The sequence below is a fragment of the Erythrolamprus reginae genome, chromosome 2 (genome assembly GCF_031021105.1).
Source record: "Erythrolamprus reginae isolate rEryReg1 chromosome 2, rEryReg1.hap1, whole genome shotgun sequence".
Taxonomy (NCBI): Eukaryota; Metazoa; Chordata; class Lepidosauria; order Squamata; family Dipsadidae; genus Erythrolamprus; species Erythrolamprus reginae.
The window spans coordinates 170,889,753-170,915,103 of NC_091951.1; the positions used below are offsets into that span (position 1 = coordinate 170,889,753).

The following is a 25,351-nucleotide window of genomic DNA, read 5'->3' on the forward strand; positions in this document are numbered from 1 at the left end:
CTGCCAAAACCTCCTTAAGCGCCACCGAAAGGCTCCTCTGGCAGCCGAGATGGCTGAGATTAAAAGGGGAATGGCAGGAAATTGGCCAGGCCTTCATGCTGCTCTCAAATTTCCTAGGAAATTTTTCCCAGCTCGGGTTCTTAAGTAGAAAATGATTCTTAAGTAGAGGCAAAAATATCTTGAACACCTGGTTCTTATCTAGAAAAGTTCTTAAGTAGAGGCATTCTTAAGTAGAGGTACCACCATACATACACTCTTTTCCAAAGCAGACATTCAAAATTTTCAGCCTTAAAACTCCCAAATGCTAAGCACAAAATTATACAAGTGAAATTAGATCACACTATTTCCACAAAAAAGAAAAACAAAAGGAAAAAAGGGAACAATGTTAAAGGTCAGAAAGATCAGCAGAAACATACAGCATTCTAGGTTTAGAAATAAAAGTCCTAAAATCCCAAACCAGCTGCAAATATATTCTGACAAGTATGACCGATAAACTAAGAAGCATCTTAGCCTGCATCTCTCAAATTCATGTCCCTTCAGTAAATAAGAATCGTGCCCATTTGTAATGGCAAACAGAAAGTGGATGAGGAAATGGGTCCCATTTACCCTGATAAGTATGTTCACATAAATTACCAGAAAGTGACCTTCAGAGACCATCCTGCTATTACTAGAGCAATCAGTTAGTTCAATGCACCATTTAAAGGTCTTCTATTAAAAACATGCAGCATGCCTAAGTAAAGTCATTTATGGTTTTCCTATTTCTATGCTCACCCTGATATTATAACTTAAAACCAGGACACACTTCATTAAACAAACCATATTCAGTCTGGCAGAAGTCGCAGTTCTGATTTAGTTTCCATTTTTTTAACATTTCAGGTTTGGGCAAGATACAAAAATAAATTAGGCTTAAGCCAGGAAACCTATAAATGTATGCTATATTTACCCATCACCCAAACAGTGAACTATGATTGCAACCAGTAAGGTGACAGTAACAATTTACAATCCTAAAACAAACTGGTTTATTCACTTACTCTATACATGTTGTGAAAATGTATAATTCATAGTATTTTTCAGTCAATGGGAACATCTGGAATTTAATGGCAATACATGGGGCATTCTCACAAAATTGCCATGGAGAACACAGCCAATTATAGTACATCCATTTTCCAGAAGACAAATTGGTGAGATTACTCTCTGTTGAATTCAGTGATCTCTTCCCCATTATTCTATAGTTCTCCACCATTCTAAGCCTTCAAAACACTGTCTTATCACCTTTACATAGGACTTTATGAGGCAAATGGTCATGCTTCTAAAGAATTTTCTAAGAATGCTTAGGTTATTTAAATAAAGGTGATGCTCAAAACTGACACGTTGCTTTTCCGCAATACTATTTTATCATTTAATTAAAATAAATAAGAATATAAAATTAGGTGGTCGAGGAGGGCAATTTGGGTACCCAGGAACTACACCAAAAAGCTAAAAACTAACTACGGTAATCATTATTGGTTTAAAAATTCAATAGTTCTCTTATAAGAGCATAACATGAAACTGAATTTATGGAGAATGAAAAGCTATTATTAAAATTGTGATCAAGGCTATTGAATTCCATTCCATTTAAACTCTTCTGGGCTCCTCTAATTATTACCTCTAAAATATATTCTGTAATCCCAACCAAGGAAAATTACCCCAAGGCAAAACCATTCAAAAGCAACTGGTCAGTTTAAGACAGCTTCTACCCTTACCTGCGAGAGATAACAAATACTATAGCTCTCATTCATTGCTATAATCTAGGGAAGGCGACACCTGCCTCACAGTCATCCTTCAAAACAATAATTCCCAATGGAAGAACTGACTTGTTAAGAGGCAAGGAAGAAGCCCTCCATTATCAGGAAGAGGTGGGCAAAGCCGTACAAGATCCTTTCTGGCATTTATACAGACTGGCTTCAACTCAAAAACACAGAAAGCAACAAAAAATATTTCAGCAGATGTTCCACCTAAAAGAGGAAGGGATGAGAAAGAGCAGGGGACGAAAGGCAGTCCCAAACTGTAGAAAAAAGCAGAGATCCCAACCCCCTGGCTGCACCAACAGGGTGTCCACTATAGAATGAAGATCTGCAAAACTCATTAAGCCAAAGTGACCAGAGAAAGGCCTAGAAATCAGATGGCTCTAGGGACCATCTCCATCTTGGTTTGACTATAAGAAACAGACTCCAATAAACATTCCTCATTGAAAACAATGGCTCAGAAGATACAAAAAGATATCTTAACAGTACAACTGGGCTTTCATCTTGATCGGATCTTTTAAGGACCTCAGCAGATATCAGAGTTACAGTCAAGGGTAGTATTGTAAAGAGTCATTATGGTGAAGTGGTTGAAGGCACTGGACTAGAAACCAGAAGAATGTGAGTTCTAGTCCTACCTGTACTGTCCCAGCTACAGACACAAAGAACGCAACGTACAAACTTTACCAAATTAAGGACTACTAAAGAGTTTTCTTAGTAGTCATCAAACACAAATACAGTTTAAAGCAATATTTTCTGAACACCGACTTCAACTTCATTAACAGCCGGCATGAGTACATGAAATAATAGCTCAATTCTGAGTAAAGGGTCTTGTAAATAACAGCAATCTTATGGCAGTTGGCAAAATGCCCAGAAGCAATTTGCAGGAAAAATGCCAAGATATAAGAGCCAATCAGACATTTCTGGAGTCAAGAAATGAAGGAATATGAACAAAGTTGTTTCCTGCAAATGGGCTCCTTTGTCGTCATCCCTTATATAGACCAGGGAACAGCCAATTAGCCCCAAACCTAACTCCCAAGGAAACCTTCTCCTGAGGAACCATTCCTGCCTTTTGGCAGCTCTACATGCCCGTGCACTGAGAATAAGCTCCTCTTCTTCTTCCTCATCACTGATAGGAGCTTCTGGAGGTTCTGAAGGCCTTGGCTGAATCTCTGCCTTTGGCATCAAGTTGTCTCCAGTCTCTTCACTGTCAGAATCAGCTACCAGCTGCCTGGACTGCTAGCAGGCCACAACACTACCTTAGACACAAAGCCAGACTAGATACTTATTCTCAGCACCAAGAAGGAGGCAATGGCAAACCATTTTTGAAAATACTACTAAGAAAACTGCAGACTTCTTTCATATTGTTGCCAGGAGTGAAGACAACTCAAAAGAGCATGTTTCATCATCACTCCGCGAGCTGCATTGGTTGCCAACTAGTCTCCAAACGTAATTCAGTATTGGTGTTGACCTTTAAAGCCCTACATGGCTTAGGACCTGATTACCTACGGGATCGTCTCTTGCCTCATGTATCCCATCGACCGGTTAGGGCCCACAAGGTCAGCCTTCTCCAGGTCCCGTCAGTCACACAATGCTGGCTGGCGGGCCCTAGGGGAAGGGCCTTCTCTGTGGTTGCCCCTGCCCTCTGGAATCAACTCCCCCTGGAGATCCATAGTATTTCCACTCTCCTGGCATTCCAGAAGAGCTTAAAAACACATCTATGCCAGCAGGAGTGGGATTGTTTAACTTGGTTGCTTTGTGCCAGTTATTTATTTATTTATTATTGTATGACTATTGCAGATATGACAGAGTTGTATGAGGTGGGCTGTCTGTGAGATGTTTTAAGTTAAGGGTTTTTTTTTATAGTGATGTTTTATAGTGTTGTTTTATTTAATTTCAATTTCTTCCATTGTTATGTATTAATATGTTGTAAGCCGCCCTGAGTCTCAGGAGAAGGGCAGCTTAGAAATCAATCAATCAAACAAACAAATACACATACACACAAAAGAAAGAAAAGTAACTGTTTAAGTGGTGTAAATAATATGCAAAGCACAGAAGCACCCTAATGCCAAAGAATCCTACTGTGCAGTGATCTGCAAAAGTAGGACTTGGGCACATGTAATATCTGTCAGTAGCATCTGAAAACAGATGTGACTTTTCCTGGGCTCAGGGCCAAAAAAGTTGCCCGTGCGCACTAAGAATCACACAGGACTCTTCAAATTCGGATCTGTGCACAGCTCTGCCAAACAGGATGAATAGCATAGAGGGGGCAATGAATTCATGCAAGGAAAAGCATATACAGAGCCAGGCAGAGGGAAAGAAAGGAGAGGGACACGGAAAAAGCGAAGAGGCCAGTCACCACTGGCTCCCTTTGGATACTTTTGATCACTTTGCAAAGTGTTACACACCCAAGCTGTATTCCCACCTTATTTTTTCTTCCAGCCCTGCTCTGCCATATTCAGGCATGGTTCTGCAGGCCTTGTGTAGAAAAGGCAGCTTAGCCCACCTCTTCAAAACCCTTTTTTTTTTTTTCATTTTTCAAAGGACATTAGACCAAATGGGGAATTAATCTGCAGTTTCTTGAGAATATATTCTTTTCCTTCATGTTTTCCTTTTTGATGTGAAGGTTTTGTCACATGCTGCCTTAATAATAATGATTTTTATAAAATAAAGGACACAAAAGCTGGTGGCAGTAAAATAAATTCTGGGGCCTCACCTTGCAAGGGTATAAGCCACCTATATTGGTTTAGAAACTACATGCCCTGTCAACTTTTCAAAGTTGTGTCTGCAATTCTGATAACATGGACCGCTCCTGAAATGTAACTTAGAAGGCAGCTCCTTAAAACCTGGTGGAGGGTGGTGAGGGAAAGGAGGCTTTTCTTAAGCTGTTTACTTTAGGGCCTAGGTTCCAGGCAAGGCCTTGTAGCTCAAGAGAACCCAATTCTTCTTTAATCATCAGCTACCTCAGGCCTATTTCCTGATGCCAGGGTGAATAAAGAGACAAGTGTGTTCCTCTCTGTCCTTTCGCCTGTCCAAATTGCACCATACTTTTTTCCTTCCCCCCTGAAAAAGTTTGGTTTTGCTTTTTGTTAGGCCTGAATTGCACTATCGCCATAGCAGCGGAATCCTCCACTCTTGCAAATGGAAGCTCCATTTTGATTGAACCGGGCACCTTTTCAAACTAAGTGATGGGTGGGAAGCAAACAAAGGTCACCTCTATCAATATAGAATTCATTGCCATGACATATACCTAAGCCAACTCAATTCTAGCCTCATCTTGTAAGGTCACCATTTTCAGAATTAGCTTAAAAGACAAGACCCTCACAAATCCAGACCTGTTTAGTTAACAGATCTAATCATACAGAATACCTCTGAGCCAAACTGAAATAGGGCTTAACCAAGTTTTAATATAACTTGATAACTATGCTATATTGGCAAAGGTCACATTTAAAAAGAGAAACTGGCTTCAAACAAGCAATATTAAGGTTTGATACAATACAACCACGCAGTGTTTGCAAGCCAGTGAATTGAACCAGGTCTCCCTTAAGTTAAATTTGATGTCTCTTGACTTCCTGGACATAGCCATCTATTTTATTTCCCTGGCAACAATATGAAAATTGTTTGCTATTGTCTTATGTCAGAATATTTTTTTAAAGTCCTGGTCTAGCCTACAGCTCTGACATTTCCTAGTGCCCTTGCATCCATGTTTTAAGCAGGCCTGAACCTGCTCAATTTTTTTTTTCCAAATCAGCTAAACTCAGCTAGATACCACCAACTGCTAAACAGCTTAGTGAGAAATAGAAAAACAATACTGTAAATAATTTCATTCTACAAACAAACACTACATGCAAATCAGCATAGTTTGGATTTTGATAGTTTCCTAATGAAAAACTAGTGGGTGACGATTACATTAAAATTCATTACACATTCAAAGATGCCATACATTTAATGTTTACTTAATGGTCATACCCCATAATTTAATAATCTAAAGTGAGTCATCCCAGCAATGCCATTTTTCTGAAGTTTAAGAGAAGAGGGAGAGGTGGGCAAAAACCTAAGGTCCAACAATCAGTTTGCAAAAGTTCTGCAAGTCCTCAAGACCCGGCTGATAAAATAGAAGACCACCACTCGCACTAAGTCATTCCAGTTCCCCTGGGATCACATTTAATTTTAGCTCTCCCCTCCCACCCCCAATCATGCACTGGAATAAAAAGATTGCTGCTCGCTTCTACTATGAGCTTCTTTAAATAAATCAAGTAACATCTTCATTGAGTAGTGCAACAAAAAACCTGCAGGTATTTGTCATTTTTCTTTTTGTCAGGAGGCGCTCAAGATGTTCGAGGACATTTCTGAATTGGAGTAGAGATGAGAACCAGAACTGAATTCTTTTCCTGGGTCAAAGGTCACACATCATAGGAAAGGTCACTACTCTTCCAATGACTTGTTCCCTCTCCCAGGTACCCTATTTGCAGCATAATGTTACACCCAAATGCTACTGGGTCTGCGTTGAAATTTTGAAAAGGACTTCAGCTTGGGGATAAGTAATAAAGTGGGTTTTACCACACTATTTCGATTTCTTTAAAGATGTAGCTACACCCATTAATCAAAGTTCACAATTTTCAGTTGGGAGTATAAAATACAGAGCTAATTCCATAAAATGATTAATGGTTTGGGCTCTAAACATCAGAACCAACTACTCTACTATCGCCAAATTTCGGGATCAACATAGCAGCACCAAAATGTATGCAGAGAGGTCCATCCACAATGATTGGAACCCACAACTCCTAACACCCCGGAATAGACACTGCCAGGTGCTGTATTGAGCAAGGTGCATTTTAAATAAAACTTGTGACATAATTACAATTGGCCAACTCAACACAACATCCTAAGCCAGAACCAAATAAATAATAAATATATACACACATACAGTACATACATACATATATACTACTCAAAAAATAAAGGAAACACACAAATAACACATCCTAGATCTGAATGAATGAAATATTCTCATTGAATACTTCGTTCTGTACGAAGTTGAATGTGCACAACAGCATGTGAAATTGATTGTCAGTGTTGCTTCCTAAGTGGACCGTTTGATTTTACAGAAATTTGATTTACTTGGAGTTATATTGTGTTGTTTAAGTGTTCCCTTTATTTTTTTTGAGCAGTATACATACAGTACATACATATTTTTACTATATGTCACATTTTTCCCAAAGCAACACACCCTCCTCCAATCTTCTCCTAGCACAACACCTCTTGACAAGTACATGGAGCTGAAAGACATCTAGCCCAAAGCCAGCAAGTCTGTTTTGATAGCTGGAGCCTAATTCTCTTTGGCCCTTATGGCTCAGTGAAAACTGTAGACCCAGGATGTGGCTACTTTTAGCACAGCATGGATCTATCCAGTATCTAGCAGGATATTTGCTGACAAATAGAGTAGGGATGGGAAGGGAGCCACAACTTAAGTGACCCAGCATAGAACTATTTTAAAGCTCCAAATGCAGTCTTCATTTATTTATTCATACCTTTTCTTAATTTTTATAAATTATGGTACTCAAGACAGTGAACATATATAATATTCATATTTTCCCCTTAACAACAACCCTGTGAGATGGGTTAGACTGAGAGAGAGTGACTGGCCAACGTCACCCAACTGGCTTTCATGGCATCTGATCTCACAATCACTTTCTACCCCAATCCAGTCTCTGCTGGCCGCAAGGGGGAACTATGAACATAAGGCGAGGGTCGTTGGTTCACTCGCCTGCGTAGAGATGGCAGGGTTTTCCTCCTGTCCTTGGTTTCTACCAAGATGGCTCCATGGCCTTCCCAAACAGCTTGCCACCCATAAATACCTAAGGAATAGGGGGACATAGAAATCAAATCAAATCAAACCAAATCAAATAAACAAATAAAACGGTGCAGAAGTTAGCCTTCATTTGGACGTGGCATCCACCTGTCGGTTGCAAAGTCACAGTAGGCCTTTACCGCTGATGCCAAAGCCTTGGAAGCAAATTTGGCTGAATACAAAGTGGCATCAGCCAAGAATTCTGTGGCCGCTATCAGTTTGCTGATGTCTTGCTGAAGGCGTTGGTCATCAGGTGGAATTCTATTTTGCATCTGGCAAAGCCAGGCTAAGGAGGCTCTATTGAAAAGCAAGTTGGTCGTGGTTGCCCTGACCACTCAGGCCACTGCCTGATGAATCCCGCGAAGGGAAAACTCTGCCCTCCTATCCTCTGCTGTGTCTTGGGACACAAAGTTAGATGCTGTTAAGGCTGCTACCTGCCTGTCTACCGTTGGTAATTGTATCTCCTCCACAAAGTCTGTGGTTACATTATAAAATCTCTTGTCATTTCCATTTGGGTTGGGATATGTTCCTGGTTGGGCCCATTGTTTCCAGACCACGTTACGGAACAGTTGTGACGAGGGCACCTCCTCAATCTGCACAACTGATTGTGTAAAGAGGAACACATTTGGATCTGGTAGGTCCAGAGCAGCCTCTGATACACTAGGCTCAGCTCCCATGTTGGCTGTAGTCCTGATCTCGACAAGAGAGATCTGAAGGGCGGAACAGCCTCCTTGATGCTGGGGGTTCAGAAGCCGATTTCTCATCCTCTGAAAGAATTCAGTCTCTCTGGTCCTCCTCCTCTGAAATCCAATCTCTACTCTATAGGGATGGAGTGGAAGAGTGAAACTCCCTAAAAATCCTCATGTTTTCCTGATCTTGGGGTGCTGGGAGCTGCCTATGCTCCAAGGTTGAATCTGATGCCACAGAAGCATTGTGGTTCCCTGTTAAAAGGATGTGACAAGTCCACATGTTAAGGATATCAAAAGTCTCACTTGCTCAGAAATCTCTGCGCTTTGAATTTCCCCTGAGCGGAATCCCGCCACTGTGGTGGTAAAAGTGGTTCTTTTTAAAATCAGGCTCCCATCCATTCTCTCATGACAGGCTACTTGACTGTGAGGATTGCTCTTTGGCGCCATGAGTTTATTTCAAGGCAGATTCATCTTTGAATATCTCTGAATTTTTCAGAACTTTTCCAGTGAAGGCAGTACATTGGAAGCTCCGACATGGCTGAAGGCATTGAGGAATCTGGTAAAGAGATATCGTTGAAACAATGATCCGATGTATCATGGATGCTCTAGTTCCTTGATGGCGAACCTATGGCAAGCATGCCACAGGTAGCACGTAGAGCCATATCTGAGGGTATGTGAGGGTATGTCAGCTCCAGCGTGCATGTGTGCACTGGCCAGCTGATTTTCAGCTTTCTGGAGGGTGGGAGAAGGCTGATGTTGCCTCCCCAGGCTTCAGGAAAGCCTCCAGAGCAGGAGTCCTAAAACCTGGCAACTTTAAGACTTATGGACTTCAACTCCCAGAATTCTCCAGCCAACTATGCTGGCTGGAGAATTCTGGGAGTTGAAGTCCACAAGTCTTAAAGTTGCCAAGTTTGAAGACCCCTGCTCCAGAGCCTGTGGATGGCAATAAAACAGACCTAACAGGCCTACGGGAAGTTCAGAAATGAACTTCTAATAGGCTAGTTGGGCCATTTTTCGCCCTCTTCTGGCTTCAGGAGCCTGTGGATGGTGAATGGCTCAACGGGCCTACTAGAAATCCGGAAGTTTCAGTGAGGCCTGCGTGCGTGCGCAGGGGACAGTGGGGAGGGGGGCATTGCATTGTGGGTGTGGCCATATGAGCGCATGAGATAGCACACATCTGTGCCCTTTTGGCCCTCAAGCAAAAAAAGGTTCACCATCACTGGTTTAGTTTTTGTTGGAGAGACTGGCTGAGACAGGGGGAAGAGTCAAATGCAGAATTAGTCTGGAATCTCTAGGTGGGCAAAAGGAGGCTATGTCTGATACTCCCTTGAATGTTCTTGAACCTTATTTAGTCTTACCCAGGTACAAATCATCAGTCTGAAAAGACTCCTATATATAGGTTTGAACAATAAAACAGCTCTCTTTATAGGTAGATCTGGTTGTTCACACCTGACACTTTTAACTAAAGCTTTTAAGTGAGTTATTTAAACCAAATAGTTGGCTAAACATTACAATTTACTAATAGCAACTGTGATTATTTTTCTGTACTGATGCCTTCTTCGAACAAAAGGTAAAACCTTTTCACTTATGAGTCTCAATTAATAAAAATAATTGGAGCTCTCTCTGTCACGTTACAACTGCAAATCAAATCTACAAAAACAATTTCTGTGTCACAGAATTGTGATTACAGTAGATCATAATATTGTCTATTTTAGATACTTAAAATAGCATTTATTACCAGACAGTTATGGAAATACAACAATTTATGCTGTTCTTTTTAAAAAAATCACTTTTCAGATTATCTGAATTTTTGGGTAGTTTTCTGTGAATGATTTACACAAGTCTTATAACTATACTATATAAAGGGAGCCTGAATGAACAAATAATACCCAAGTGTGGAATTTATTTTATAAACGAAGTCATCCAGCATACAATCTGCCTGTGTGAAAAATTAATTAGACTACCTGTTAAATTCAGTGGCTGGTTCATTACTTTTAGCAGCAGTAATTGGTGAGTAGGTTTTCACATCACTACATAGCCCATTTCCTCCAAGACAAAAGGCTTCAACTCACTAAACATTAGAGAATTTTCCCACATGAACTACTGTAGTTGTTTCAGATCCTGTTAGAATTTTTCTACAGGGTGGACTTTGTCATCTACTGTCTACAAGAGGACTTGTTTACATGCTTGGAATTGTCTTGCTCCATAACCCACTGATGGAACCATAGCGTGATGTTCTCCTGTGAAAATCTGCTTCCTTCAATGATGGCAAGTCATCCAGGAAGTAAGGCAGCCAAGACAAGCCATTTCCAAATTTCATAATTATTAGGAGATTCTCATTGTAGAATGCAGTGTTTGGTGTCTACCAGACATAGGAATATTCATATAGTCGCCCCTAGATCAGTGGCCCCCAAGCCTGTGAGGACGAGAGACCAGTTCCAATGAAAGTTTTTCCGGAGGGGGCATGACTCTTGTCAGAGTGATACAGCTAACCTAACTATGGGGTGGGAAGGAAAGACCTCCATAAAGTTGCCCCCAAGGCAGAGAAGGCCCACCTCCTTGGACCTATCAAATGTAGGTCTCTCACAAATGGAACCTCTAGCATGCCTTATGGCCGTGATGGTGAACCTATGGCACGTGTGCCAGAGGTGGCATGCAGAGCCCTCTCAGTGGGCACGCGTGCTGTCGCCAGCGGGTCTTCTGGTTTCCATCCCTATGGCAATGATGGCAAACCTTTTTTCCTCGGGTGCCAAAAGAGCATGTGCGCATACTATCACAAATGTGCGAGTGCCCACACCTATAATTCAATGCCTGGGAAGGGTGAAAACAGCTCCCCCGCCCTCCGCAGGCCCTCTGGAGGCTGGAAACGGCCTGTTTCCCAACTTCTGACACTCATGTTTCTCCCTCTCAAGATTCCAAAGGCTTCCTTGGAGTGGGGGAAGGCAAAAACACCCTCCTCCATCCCTCTGGAGGCTCTCTGAAAGCAAGAAATGCCCTCCCAGAACATCTATGCGAGCCAAAAATCAGTTGGCTGGCACACATGTGCACATTGGAGCTGGGCTAGGGCAATGGCTTGCGTGCCAGCAGATACGGCTCTGTGTGCCACCTGTGCCACCCGTGCCATAGGTTCACTATCACTGCCCTATCGTATGGCAAATGGAAGCTAACTCTGCAAAAATGGAGCTGAGAATGCTGAAAAGACCAAGGAACCAAATGAGTAGATCATTCTTGCTAACCTCTCTGGATAAGAAGACAAGAGAACACCCACATGTGTTCCTGATGGCTGCTTCTCACAAGCAGGCCATAGGATAATGGTCTCCTTTGGGTGAAGGGATTAACAACAAAAAATTAAATAAGATTTTGATCCAAAAGTTATCAACAAATTAAAGGACTAGATAAATGTTTGAATATTGATTTTGGAATTAATTATTTTAAAAATGAATAAAATTTTGAGGGGAAACGGGCATATTTTGGTTATCCTGGCAAGTGCAAATCATAATAAAAGATAAATGATGTTTTTTAAAAACTGGATATTAGAAGGGATCAAATAATTTAAGCTAGATAAATATCAATTAATGGTGTCAATTAATACTGGGACTTGCAGAAAACAAAATATTAACACGCTATAACATTGGAAGTAGTAAAGCAGATCTTTGAAGAATAGAGTGAGAAATTAGCATCTACTATATAATATCAACACTACCCATAAGGAAGTCTGCTTCTATGAAGAGATTATGCCTGAAAGACGTTAGTGAAGGGATGTGGATGTGGAACAAATTTTACATGGTTGGGTAAAATACAAAATATATCATTATAAATGACAGGCTGGGTTAATAACTAGAAAAATATATTTTTACAGGAAATCCTCAACTTATAACAATTGGAACTGGAATTTCCAGCATTCAAGCAATTCGGTTGTAAAATGGGGCAGCACCAAAATCAGTGGAGATGCCAGTAAGAACTTGTAAGTACGTATCAGGTCAAAAGGTATATAAGTGGTTGCTGCTGGGTGGGGGACAGAGCAAAAGTGTGGAAGAGGCACAATATTGGTCCGATAAATTGTCTAAAAGTGTGCAAGATGGGGCAGGGGCAGGGCACAAGAGTGCAAGGGGTGCATGAGAATGTGAGAGAGGCACAATGCTTGGAGGGTGTACAAGGGGGTGAAGGTGTGTGTGAGAGACACAGTGAAGATCAGGGAAGAGGTGCAAAGGCATGAGAGGATACACAAGAGGTATGACACAGGTCAGAGAGAATGGGCAGATGGAGAAGACTTTACCCCAACAATTTGCAACCTCATTGACTTTCCGGGCAAGCTGGTAGGGAAAGTAGCAAATGACAAACACATGACTGTAGGACTCTGCAACTGGTCCCACATGTGAACTGGCTGCTAAGCACCCAAATCATGATCACATGATCACAAGTGATGGGATGGCTGGGAATCCAAGAAGTTCATTTATCCTGTTGTAATCTGAAATGATCACTGGGCAAATGATAGAACAGAACAGAATAACAGAGTTAAAAGGAACTTGGAGATCTTCCATTCCAAAGACCTGTTCAAGCAGAAGACCTTACAATTTCAGACAAATGGCTGTCCAGCCTCTTGTTAAAATCCTCTAGTGATGAAACACCTACAACGTTTGAAGGCAAGCCATTCCGTTGGCTGACGTTTTAGTAATCTAAAGAGAAATATAAATAATAAACCAAAAGAATGAACTACAAAAATTTTCTTGCTGGATCTACAAAAGAGGTTTGTTAAAGCTTTGAAGAAATCTTTGAAGAAATCTGTGTAGATAAAGAATTGAAGAGAAAACGAAAACTAAATTTTAAGAAGTAAAAGCAAGGAATATAAAATTGGTTTATCTGATCAACGTTAAAATAAGACATTTAGCAATGTTCTGGCAACTCTTTGTGGCCTTTTTTTTTTTTTTGCTGATCAGCAAAATTGAAAAGTTGATGTTTATGGATTTGCTCATAGATAAAGAATGAGAAATGGGAGGAAGAGATAACGAATTAATCTTATACAGAGTGAAGAGTTATTAAGTATGTTTACACTTGTTGTGATAAAAGGTTGGAATATTTTTTTTTTCTGACCTCTTCTTTATTTCCATTCTTTTCTCTCAAATAACTCATTTTAGTTATTACTTTTGACTACTGCAATTAAAATCAATAAAAATGTATTAAAGGAAAGAATGTCACTGTGATGAAGAGAGTCATTTATGAGCCTTACATAGAGGAAGGTTTACCCAAATCAACCTGGATTGTTAAACAATCACACAACTGACCCTACTTAACTCCTTTATTGAATTAAATGAACTGGGGAAGGGAGATATACTGCTCAAAAAAATTAAGGGAACACTCAAAGAACACATCCTAGATCTGAATGAATGAAATATTCTCATTGAATACTTTGTTCTGTACAAAGTTGAATGTGCACAAGGCATGTGAAATTGATTGTCAATCAGTGTTGCTTCCTAAGTGGACAGTTTGATTTCACAGAAGTTTGATTTACTTGGAGTTATATTGTGTTGTTTGAGTGTTCCCCTTTATTTTTTTGAGCAGTGTAGTTATGTTTTCATACTGGCACATCATATGCGGAATGAGTTGCACAAAATAAGGATCATACTTTAATGTTGTCCATTCAGTTAAGCTCCCTTCGAATAACAGTAGGATTCAAATGAGGCTCCATTGACAAGAAAATATGAAAGAGGGTTAATTTTTTACAGAACTGTACATTCAAAGCATTGTGTCTAATACCATCTGATCAATCCTACCTGTTCTTAGAAGCTAAGCAAGCCATCCTGTCAAAGTTATTAATTGCTTTACATCACCCTGCCTTTGCACATAAATGAACACATTATCTTCTAGATTGCGTATGACATTTTCAACAACAAAGATTGCCAACTATAATCCAGTCATCCAGCGCTTCCTAATCTACAACTTGCAGAACCCATAGAAATAAGATTCCCAGACCTTCCCACTTCTATATTCAAAGAGGATTAAAGTTGTACCTGTAGTCCTCGATTTCCGATTTACACTTGAGCCCAAAATTTATGATTTTTGGGGTGGTGGTGTAAAGCTACTTGCTTTATATATGTGCACTGTCTCCTAAAGAAGAATGGTGTATTCTGTCCTCCCCCCCCCCATAATAAGCAATCGTAACTCAAAAATGGTTTCCTGGAGCAATGGACAGTCACGGGACTCTTTTAGAAGTTAGGATGGTAGATTCGAACTGAATACAAGCAGTCCTTAATTTATGACAATTGAGCCCAAAATTTGTGTTACTAAGTGAAACATTTGTTAAGTGAGTTTTGCCCCATTTTATGACCTTTCCTGTCACAGTGGTTAAGTGAATCATTGTGGCTGTTAAAACAATTGTTAAATTTGGGGGGAGGGGTGTTGGATTTAGTTTTTTATTATTTTGCTCCACCATACAATAAAAACATAAGAAAAAAACACATCCTACATACCTAACATTGTTTATATATAGAATTTTCCTATCTTATAAAAACATAAATAATAAAAAAAACTTTCAGGAGCCTCTCCTCTTTGCTTCAATATTTAGAACAGTTATATCCCATCTTTCCAAAATCTGAGTTCATAATTAAAAGAAAAGTGTAACATTCAAATACAAAATTCAAAGTTGCCAAAATCTCTATCCTTATACCATTTTCTTGTTAGCTGAAGCAAAAATTGTATCGCTCCCAACAAGTCAAATTAAAATTATCTATTCACAATAATATCCAGTCTAAACTAACCTTAGATCTGTGTTGTATCATTATCTAACACATCGTTTCCAAACCAATTGTTACATTTTAACTATTTTTAGTTTCCAGCCATTCATAACACTTTCCCCAAATTTTATAATACTGTACTCCGAATCTTCTTTATCTTTAAGTTTAAAAGTAAGTCTATTCATTTCAGCAGTTGTTAAGTGAAGCTGACTTCCCCATCGACTTTGCTTTTCAGAAGGTTGCAAGACCCCAGGAGTCTGCAACCGTTATAAATATGAGTCAGGTTGCGAAGCAGCTGACTTTTGGTCACATGACCAAGAGAATGTTGTATCTGTCGTATGTGTGAAAAGTAGTCACAGGTAACTTTTTTCAGTGCCACTGTAATTGCAAATGACCATTAGGCAAACTGTTGTATATTGAGGACTATCTGTATGCCAAGTGTTACATACCCAGAGACCCAACGATATGAAAAGTTGCTTTAAAGCACTAAAGTTTGAGATTTCTTTTTTTAAACACACAAACTATATGTCACAAAATACTGAAGGCTTTCACTAACCCCCCACAAAGTTCCTTGTGCTCTGAATATAGAAGATTATAGTTAGTCGTAATACGACTAACTATAAACCCATTTAGACAGAATTTTAATGGTTATTATCCATTCATTGAAATCTTCCAGGCTGGATTGATGCAGCCATCTGGGCATGGAGTGGCCTTTGAAGACCGTTCAAAGAATCGCTGGACAGGGCAATGAGTGGCATATAAATGTGATAAGATAAAATAAAATAAATTCGGAAAGGTCTAACACTTGCATTGTGGGCAGAGGAGCTGTCTTCTTTCCATACCATATAAACCTCTTCTCTCCCAGCCACTTGCATGGAACCCTTGCAATTCTCCAGGATGCAATTCTAAGGTTGCCAGGTTAAAAGTGCAAATTGGGATGGGAACGTAAAAATGCACAATAAGGAAAAGCAATGTATAACGAATAAACTATATATGTATTAACATTAATGTATATATATATATGGATGTGGATCCACTTAGAAATATTAAATATGGAAAATATGAAAATCAATAAAAATAAATTCCAAAAAAAAGGTGCAAATTTCAAGCTTCCCAAGAAATCTAAACAAAGTCTGCCCAAATCTACCATGGAAATAATCAGAGCCCTGTTCGAGATGCCTCTCTATAAATCAGATGTTGTCTTTCTCTCTCCCAGAGCAATTTTGCAACCATCTTGTAGTCCTCTAGTCATTTTCAATATGTTATTTTAATATACATTTGTAGTTTTTCTTAAAGATTATTTCATTATTTTGAAACTTCAATGAACAGAGAGATAGAATCCAAAATCAAAGAAAGTTAACAACCTATACAACACATTAGCACTTCATATTCAAGTAAAGTCAATTTCACACTGTCAATTTATAATTACAATACAGAAACTTTGGTTCCGGGAAGAAGATCTTTAACAGAGGCTTTTTTCTATTCCTATATGGCTTCAATTCTCTACTTCTGCCAAAATACTAAGTGTGGAAGGAATGACCGAATTTAGCTACAGTAAGACCTCACCTATCGCTGGTGTTACGTTCCAGACTCGGACGCGATAGGTGAAATCCGCGATGGGGAATTTATCGACTGATAGTACTTATTTAAGTATTTATATTGTAATTGTTTGGTAAGCTTTCATTGTTTTAAGTGTTTATAAACCCTTCCTACACAGTATTTATTTTAGATACAATATTTAAATACAGTACTGTATTTACAATTTTAGATATATTTTTTTTGAAAAATCTGCCGATTGAGTTCCACGGGCTGTTTAAATCTGCCGATCGACTTCCTCAGAAACCCGCGAACCAGCGAAGATCCGTGAATGATTTTTCTCATTAATATTTCTTGAAAACCCGCGATGAAGTGAAGCCGCAGTAGGTGAAGCGCGGTATAGCGAGGGACTACTGTATTTTAAAATTTCAATTACATTTGCATGTCTAGCCTGCTAATACAGAACCTATGGCCCTCCAGATACTGAACTACAGACTTATGAGTGATGGAGTCAGAACTCTCTCAGAATGGATGCTTTACATCCCATAAAGCTTTTCGGACCATCGTGTTACCTATTCCGAGATCACATTACCACATTTTCAGTGTCATGCTTTTACAGCTGGTTGCAGTGTCCCGCAAGACAGACATAAACTTCAGACCATAATTAGAACTGCAGAAAAAAGCAATTGCTACCAATCTGCCTTGCATTGAGGACCTGTACACTAGTCAAAAAGAGGACTGTGAAAATATTTACTGACTCATCGCATCCTAGACATAAATTGTTTCAACTCCCACCCTCAAAACGACACTATAGAGCACAGCACCCCAGGACAACTAGACACAAGAATAGTTTTTTCCCAAACGCCATCACTCTGCTAATCAAATAATTCCCTCAACACTGTCAAACTATTTACTAAGTCTGCACTACTATTAATCTTCTCATCATTCCCATCACAATCTCCTCCCACAAATGGCTGTATGACTACAACTTTGTTGCTTGTATCCTTACAATTTATATTGACTGGTTCCTAATATCATTTGATGGCTTCTTTGTACCTGAACTATCATTAAATGTTGTACCTAATGTTTCTTGACGAACTTATCTTTTCTTTTATGTATACTGTGAGGACATGAACCAAAGACAAATTCCTTGTGTGTCCAATCACACTTGGCCAATACTATTCTATTCTATTCACAATCATATGAACTTGATTTGCGACATTTCGCCAGTTTCTGGTAGAAAACACCCATTTGGAACAATGATGTGTTTAATGACTGTGCGGTTCGCTTAACAACCATGTGATTTGCTTAACATCACTATGAAAAATATATTTAAAAATAATCTGATCTCAGTTTTTTATCTCAGTTTTGGTCACAAGTCAATTGTGGTCTGTACAACTCCCAGCATCCTCCATCTGCCTACAAAACAATCCAACTATTTTCCTATTCATATACTGTACTGTATACTGACGAAGTACACAAGAAGTAGGATCAGTAGATAAAATGCTGGATAAAGATTCTGCTGATGTCATACTCAATTAGGCTATATCCAATTGCTTTCCCTCTTCATTCCACACTGGGCAAATTACACATATGTTATTCTACAATGTTAGAAACATAACAAAACATCTGTCGTTGTTCCCCCAAACTTTTAAAGATAAAGTATCAAACTGTCATTCCAAAAGAATAGTTCTCAGTTTATAGGGTAGGCTGAGACTGGTGTGCAAAATTTGGCAATAAGTATACGCAATTATCAAGTGTGAAGAAACAAAGAACTCCTCAAACACAAATTTTCTCTATAGGATCACTCAATATTAAAACAATTACAGATTTAAACCAAGAATCTAAGGTTGGGACTTCGCATAACAAGTTTCATGGACCAATGCACATTTTAGATTGCAGCACTCTTTAGATACAGCAAGAAGTAAAGCACTTGGCATCAAGTTCTGCTGGTAGCACACAGCTTGAAAACTCTACCTGGCCAAACTTGAATAAATAGTAGAAATTCACTATCATTACACTGTAATGTTTCACCTCAACTACTGACCTCAGAGCCTTGGATTGTGCATATATATATATATAAATACTCTATACTTAATGGTCTGGATTCACATACGGCCACAATCCCCAAAGCAAAGGTTCATATTCATATTTTCCATGGAATGTTTCTTTAATATATATTTTTTTGTTCAAGAAACTTCAGGGGGCATTTCTAGGCCTTTTTTCATCCAGGTTTTGCTTCCTTGAGGATTTAATAAAAAGCAGCAGAATGACAGTAAGGTGACTTCCATTTCTTTTCTGGCTCCCATCTCCTCATAAACCTAATTTCATGATCAATTGTGTTCTGTTAATTTATATTCATATTTCCAGAAATTATTGGTGCTCAACATGGCTAACAAATAACATAGAAAGCACCCTACAAATCACACTGTCAATCTAAAATATATTGGTAAAATAAAACAAAAAGCAACAACTTAGCAAATTATCTTGAGACTCCTTAATTTAAAATGTTTTGGCTTGGCCTGGAAAGAGTAACAGAAGGAACTTCTCCCAAAATTTAGAAGCAGCCCAGGTGAAGACCTTCTACTTCTCTCATGTGCACCTCAAATGATGCCAGGACTGAGGAAGGAGGTTCTTCTATCAATACTTTAAAGGCAGGGCAAGGATAGAGGAAATTATTGTGGCCTTTCAATGAAGAGATACATAGTTTACAACTAGTAGCTCGCATTATCCTTCAAAACAATAATGCTCAGTGGAACTGTTTCAGTATAGGAAGCTGTGTCTCACCTAGTTGCATCCTCTGGACCACATGAAATTTCCAAAAACTTTTCCAAGACATCTCTACATACATGCTATCAGTATCTCATGAGGATGTAATCAAGGCACAAAACTGTCACAGTGAAAAGATCTGATATCTACAATCACTGCAATCAATGTGTTTGAATAACATGAAGCCTTGAAACCAAAGGGCTCTGAGAGGAATGTTCTTCACCATGTCTATTCCTTGACCTCCAACTGAACACAAAATTCACACCATCATCAGACCTTACTCTAACAGAATACAAACACAAAAAGAGTGTGCATCTATCTGTTGTGCGTAGTCAAAAAGAGTTCCTTCATATAAGTATATACTAACGCTTACAAACTATTTGCATTTTTCATACACACACTGGCAATACTGAGGCCTGAAAAGCTTTACAGCCCTTTCTACTAGTAATAACATCGCCAAATCTATTTATGTATGCAGTGGGATTTTAAACATCCAGTGCAGTCTCAAGAGAGATTTGTCCCTTCATTTTAACTCCCCTCAAAACCAGTTGCTGTTCAGCTGCTCTCTACCCACTGTTTGGAAAATCAAAGTTCTCCATTTTTTAAACCCCAGGCAGCCTAGGTCCAACTGTGAGTGATCAGATATCCATGCAACAGGTGTGGCCCACAAAGTCCCCTTTGACAGCCAGAGGGACAAAAGTCAGCAACCCTCCTCCCATTAAACCAGGACAGGAAAGCCCTCCATTCAATTCATGCAACTCTGCACTTAGAATAAGCTACACAAAGAATCTGAACTTCCAGAGACGAGTAAAAACCCTGCCACCCTGTCTTGTACTGAAGCATGAAACCACCTAGGAGTCCGCTGGTTTGGGGAGAGAGAAACTGCCAATGCAATTTCTCCTCTGCCGGTAAATCTCTTTGGAGTCCTCCATAATCCCATGCAGGCTGCACTGCTGGCTAAAGGACTGCTGGGTAAAGCAGGCCTTTCCAGTTGGCTGCTCTGCTTTTGGGGGGGGGGGGGGGGAGCAGGCTTCTGGCTCACTCCGTAAAACTAGGCAGCATTGCTTTTAAGAGGGCAGTTCTATCTAAGAGGCAGAAGGGAGCGACTCCATCCAGGAACAGCCATAGCCTTCTCAGCAGTTAAGCTCTCCATTTAAACAAACCCCACCACACAGATGCAGCTGAGTTAAGAAACACCCAGTTAGACATTAAAAACTGACCCTTGTCGTTTTAATCCAAATCCCCAATCAAACAAAACAGAAGGGTAAATTAATGGGAGAGGAACGAACACTGTATTCAAAATGCTTTCTAATTCTATTCTCCCCCTTTCCTTTAGAATAATATTAGACCAACCATTTTGACCCACACACGCATAAGTACAGTTCCCCTCCGGCTTAATTCTTTGTGCAAAACATACCGGCAGATATGCAACGGGCAGGAAAATAAATCAACAGATCCAAATAAATATATAATATGATTATTTCAATAAGAAGGGGAGTAGGGGGAGCCATAGCTTTCACCACCACCATCATCCACCACCACACAGTCACTTATTTATATAAGCCAATGGAAACATGAGGCCTAGACTTAAAGGGTCCATAGACATTTATTTTCAGTTTGCTTGTGATCGATCTAAGGCCTTTTACCATGCATCCTCTTCCTGAAGACTTACTTTCTTAAACAGATTGCTTCTGATGCACTGAAAATGCTACCTAAATCACCAAAGGTTGCAAAGTCTGAAGTAAACACAGCCTCAAGATACAAAGAGCATTGATATTCAAATAACAAGTTAAAGGAAATCAGCGGTGGGGGTTAGGGAAGGGGGGGGAGGCAAACCCTCACCTACCTCCGACTTCTTACAAGACGATCCAGAAATTCTCACCCGCCAAAATCCATAGGCAAGACACAGCAGAAATCATTATCCCAAAAAATGGAAAAGGAAAGATTTGCATTTGTCCCCCTCCTTCAAAAAAAGAAAAAGATGCCCAGTGGATCGCCGGTTGCTTACTTATAATAGCCACTCGGGGGAGGAAAAAAACAACACACAACCCCACATAAAAAAAAAGATTTAGAAAGGATGCTATCAATCCAAATATCCGAAGATTTTTCTCCACCCGGGGAGGGGAGGAAGCAAAAAATAATGTTTTTTTTAAAAACCAGGCAGCCCAGCCTCCCCCTCTTACACAAGGAAGAGGGTGCTTCGGCTTCCTTCCACCACGATACTTCGGAGTTTCAAAAAATAAAGGCAAAAGCCCCTTTGGACGAGCCAGCTCTTCCTAGGACGGGCACACAAAGGGAGCTCCGGGCTTTGCCTTTGATCTTCCAAGCAGCCGCATCCGAGGGAAGGAGAGCGAGAGAGTGGGAGAAAGAGAGGGACCCCCGCTTTCGAGGGGGGCTGCCTCGGCCGCCCTTCCTAGACCTCCTCCTTCCCCCTCCCGGGGACTAGCGAGAGGCGGCCAAACAGACCCGCTCGGGGAGGCCGGATGGAACGCCGGAGCCCTCCGGATGGAACGCCGAGGGGCTTTTTGTGTGTTTTTTTTACCCCGAGGGAGGGGGGAAGCGAATGGAGGGAAAGCCAACGTTCTCTCAGAGTTTCCCGGCCGCTGGAACGTTCATACTTTTTTTAATCTCCCCCTCTCCCTTGCAAAAGGCCTCTCCTCCCCCCCCTCGCGACGGGGCCCCCCGCCAGCCACCAAGTCTCAGCTTATAACCGTCATTACTGGCCCCCTCCAACCTTCCCCCCTCAAAGCAGGCTAAATGCCCTCAACGCGCCCCCCTTTCCCCCCTCTCTCTCGCGGAAAGGGCAAAAAAATAAAATAAAAACCGCCGCAACCCAAAGCTTTGCTCCCGTTTGTATCGGCCCGGCGAGGGGGGGGGGATTTCTCCCTTTGCCTTTCTTTTTTTTGTTGTCCGCCCCCCCTTTTTTAATCTCCTCCCTATAAGCTTCTGTTCCAGGCCCTCTTCTCTTTCTTTTCCTGTTTTGGCTCGCTCACTCCTTCCCTTTTTTCCCCCCTTCTTTTTTTTTTTGTTTCAACTTCTCACCTGCTCCCTCCGCGCACTAAATCCTCAGCTCGAGCGGAGAACGGGAGTCAAAAGGGAGCCTCGGCGGCCGAGCTTTTAGGGTGCCCCCCCTCCGCCTCCGCTTTCCCCCCTCCCCCCCAAACCCAACGAAGGGCTTTAAGGAATTGAACAGAAAGTGTTCACCGAGGCAGCCATTTTCAGAGAGGAAAGTAGGTCCTGCTGGGCCAGCTCCGGGTTTGCTTAACCTCCCCCGCCCTCCTCCTCCTATGCAAAAAGGGAGGGTGGGATCCCGGAGTTCAGGGACTTGGCTCTCCTCTTTCTCGCTCTGCTTCCTCTCCCCGTTGGACGGGAAGGGACCGGCTTCAAAAACCCCGCTCCCGGTTCAAAGGCCCCCCCTTCCTCGCCTATCGGTGCTGCGAAAGGAAGCAACCCACAGGCCTTATTTTGTGGTGGAAGCTCGGCCGCGGCGGAAGGACACCACCGAAATGGCGCGGGGGGGCGGCGGGGGAAGTGAGCGATGCGGCCGTACGGAGCCGCAGCGCACGCTTCGGTGGCCGGATCCCTCCGCCAGGGTTAACCCTCCGATGCCCGGACCGGGTTGGTGGGAGAGCACGTGGGATGGGTTCAGAGGTCCCTTTTCTCCGCCCTGGCCGAGAGCTGGCGGGAGAGGAGGGCCCGGGGACAGGTGCAACCTTCTCGCAGGAGGCGGCGGTGCTGCGGCTTCCTCCTCGCAGACGCCAAGGACGTCCCGAGAAAGGCAACAAGTAAAAAGGGGGAGAAGATCCAGGACCGCTTTGGCCCGAGCCGTTTGCAAGAAAAGCCCTTCTTTTGTCGCGGCCAGAAGGGGGCGCTCGCTCACTCGTTCAGGCGCCAGTCTTGGGGAACTACTCCAAATGAGGTCCCACTGCGCCCTCTAGTGGTCGTAGCTTATACAACTGTTCGGGACTGGGGGGCGAGTGGCGATCGAGATTGGGAGTTGTCGTGTGAACCGGGGGTGGGCAAAGTTGGCTCTTCTATGACTTGTGTACTTCAACTCCCAGAATTCCTGAGTCAATCATGCTAGTTCAGGAATTCTGGGAATTGAAGTCCACATATAATAGAAGAGCCAACTTTTCCTGCCTCTGGTCTGAACGATTTCTCGTTTGAAAGAAAGCATGTAGATTCGTCCGGCGCTTCTGCGAGGAAACTGATCCGCTTCGCATCTCTTACGGATCTTGCTTTGCCTGGATCTGAGAAGATGCCGACGTTTAAGGAGCTGCGTTAAGATTGAATCAACACCACCACCCCTTCTGTGTTAGGGTAGTTGGACCCTGACTGGGCTCTACAGAGTTTCCCCCACGGGACGGTTCAGTTTAACTCCTGTTCGATCGAAGATCGCCGCCTGGAAAGAACATACTGCTGCACCGTGCTGTAAAAAGTTGTCTTTGAGAAGGGTGTGTGTGCGTGTGTGGTGTACACGTGTGTTTAGGCGGTGCGGTGCGGTGTTCTAGATTGGACCTCCTCCACATGGACGCTTTAGAGCAGGGGTCTCCGACCATGGCAACTTTAAGACTTGTGGACTTCAACTCCCAGAATTCCTCAGCCAGCTTTGCTATCCAAGGTGGAAGCTTTGCTGACTGAGGAATTATGGGAGTTGAAGTCCACAAGTCTTAACGTTGCCAAGGTTGGAGACCCTTACTTTAGAGCAGTGATGGTGAACTTTTTTTCCCCTCAGGTGCCAAAAGGCTGGGTGCGTGTGCCCATACCAATAATGCAATGTCCTCTCCCACCCATGCGCACACACAACTGCCTGTGCTGCCCCCCGCAACACGTGTGTAGGCCTCACTGAAGCCTCCGGACTTCTGGTAGGCCTGTTGGGCCATGTTTCGCCATCCACAGGCTCAGGAGGCTATCCTAAAGCCTGGGGAGGGTGAAAACAGCCTTCCCACACCCTCTGAAAGGCCGAAAATCAGCTGGTCAGCACTGGAACAGACATAAGGCAAAGCTTAGCTTGCCCTCAAATATGTCTCCACGTGTCACAGTTTCACCATCACGACTAGATTGCGCAGACATTAAATGTAGCTCTTCATTGTCACTCCTTAGCTCAGCCAGGTTCTTTCTCAGCAGGCAAGTCACACAACCCCAGAAAAAGACATAACTGCTTTCAAGAGTTGCATAAACTTCTTATGCCTTTGCTCATTCTAAAGCCTCCGTTCCTCCCGGCATTCATATCCAGTCATCAAGAATGCATTTGTTTTCCACATGTTGCACTGTGAGGTACAGTAATTGGAGGGATTAGGTTCAGCATGTTTTGTTCTGGGAATTTTAAAATGTAAATATTATGAAGCATTTGTAATGTCGGGTAGTAATTTTTGGAAGTTCTAGTAAGGAATTGTTGGTTCCTGTAACATTGTAACCTGTGGCTTGCTTTTTATGCCATTAGGGTTAATGCATAAAATGTACTTTGTAGATCTGTCTCTATTCTTTTGGATACCGTATGTGTTTCTGACCAATTGGTTTTGTATAAATTAATGTGATGGTTCTGTTTGCAGTACTGAGGCAGAATATAAATATAGGGAGGAAATAAAGGTTTGATTAATCCTGTGGCTATTTTTAGAGTTCTTAAAAATCTTGAATCATAGATTTGATCAGAGTCTACAGAGAGGGGCACCATACAAGTCTAATAAATTATTATTATTATTGTTGTTGTTGTTGTTGTTGTTATAAACATTTAATTTTTAAAAGTAAGAAAATAGGTTTAATTCCACCCACAAACAAAATGTCTTATACAGTATACCATAATTCTAGTAAAACTGAGTTAGGCATATTAACTGCACAAATGCGCAATTATGTACAAATACATCATTTTATGCTTTAGGAATCTTCATTTTGGATTACCGTTGCTTTCCGAACAAATTTTCCATTTATATATATATATTATTCCATTTGTAATATAATTATAAATATTCCATAGAAATATAAATATAAATTTTG

At 41.3% G+C, this 25,351-nt stretch overlaps 1 protein-coding gene across 1 annotated transcript in view; it reads right to left on the bottom strand.

Annotated features, from left to right (window-relative positions):
- KMT2D (lysine methyltransferase 2D) overlaps nt 1-22,477 on the bottom strand; it is a 145,736-nt gene extending 123,259 nt beyond the window's left edge. The window contains 2 exon segments of the mRNA XM_070740448.1: nt 21,204-21,320; nt 22,400-22,477. The gene's annotated coding sequence lies outside the window, so the exon portion shown is untranslated.
- Between the last annotated feature and the right edge of the window lie 2,874 nt (nt 22,478-25,351).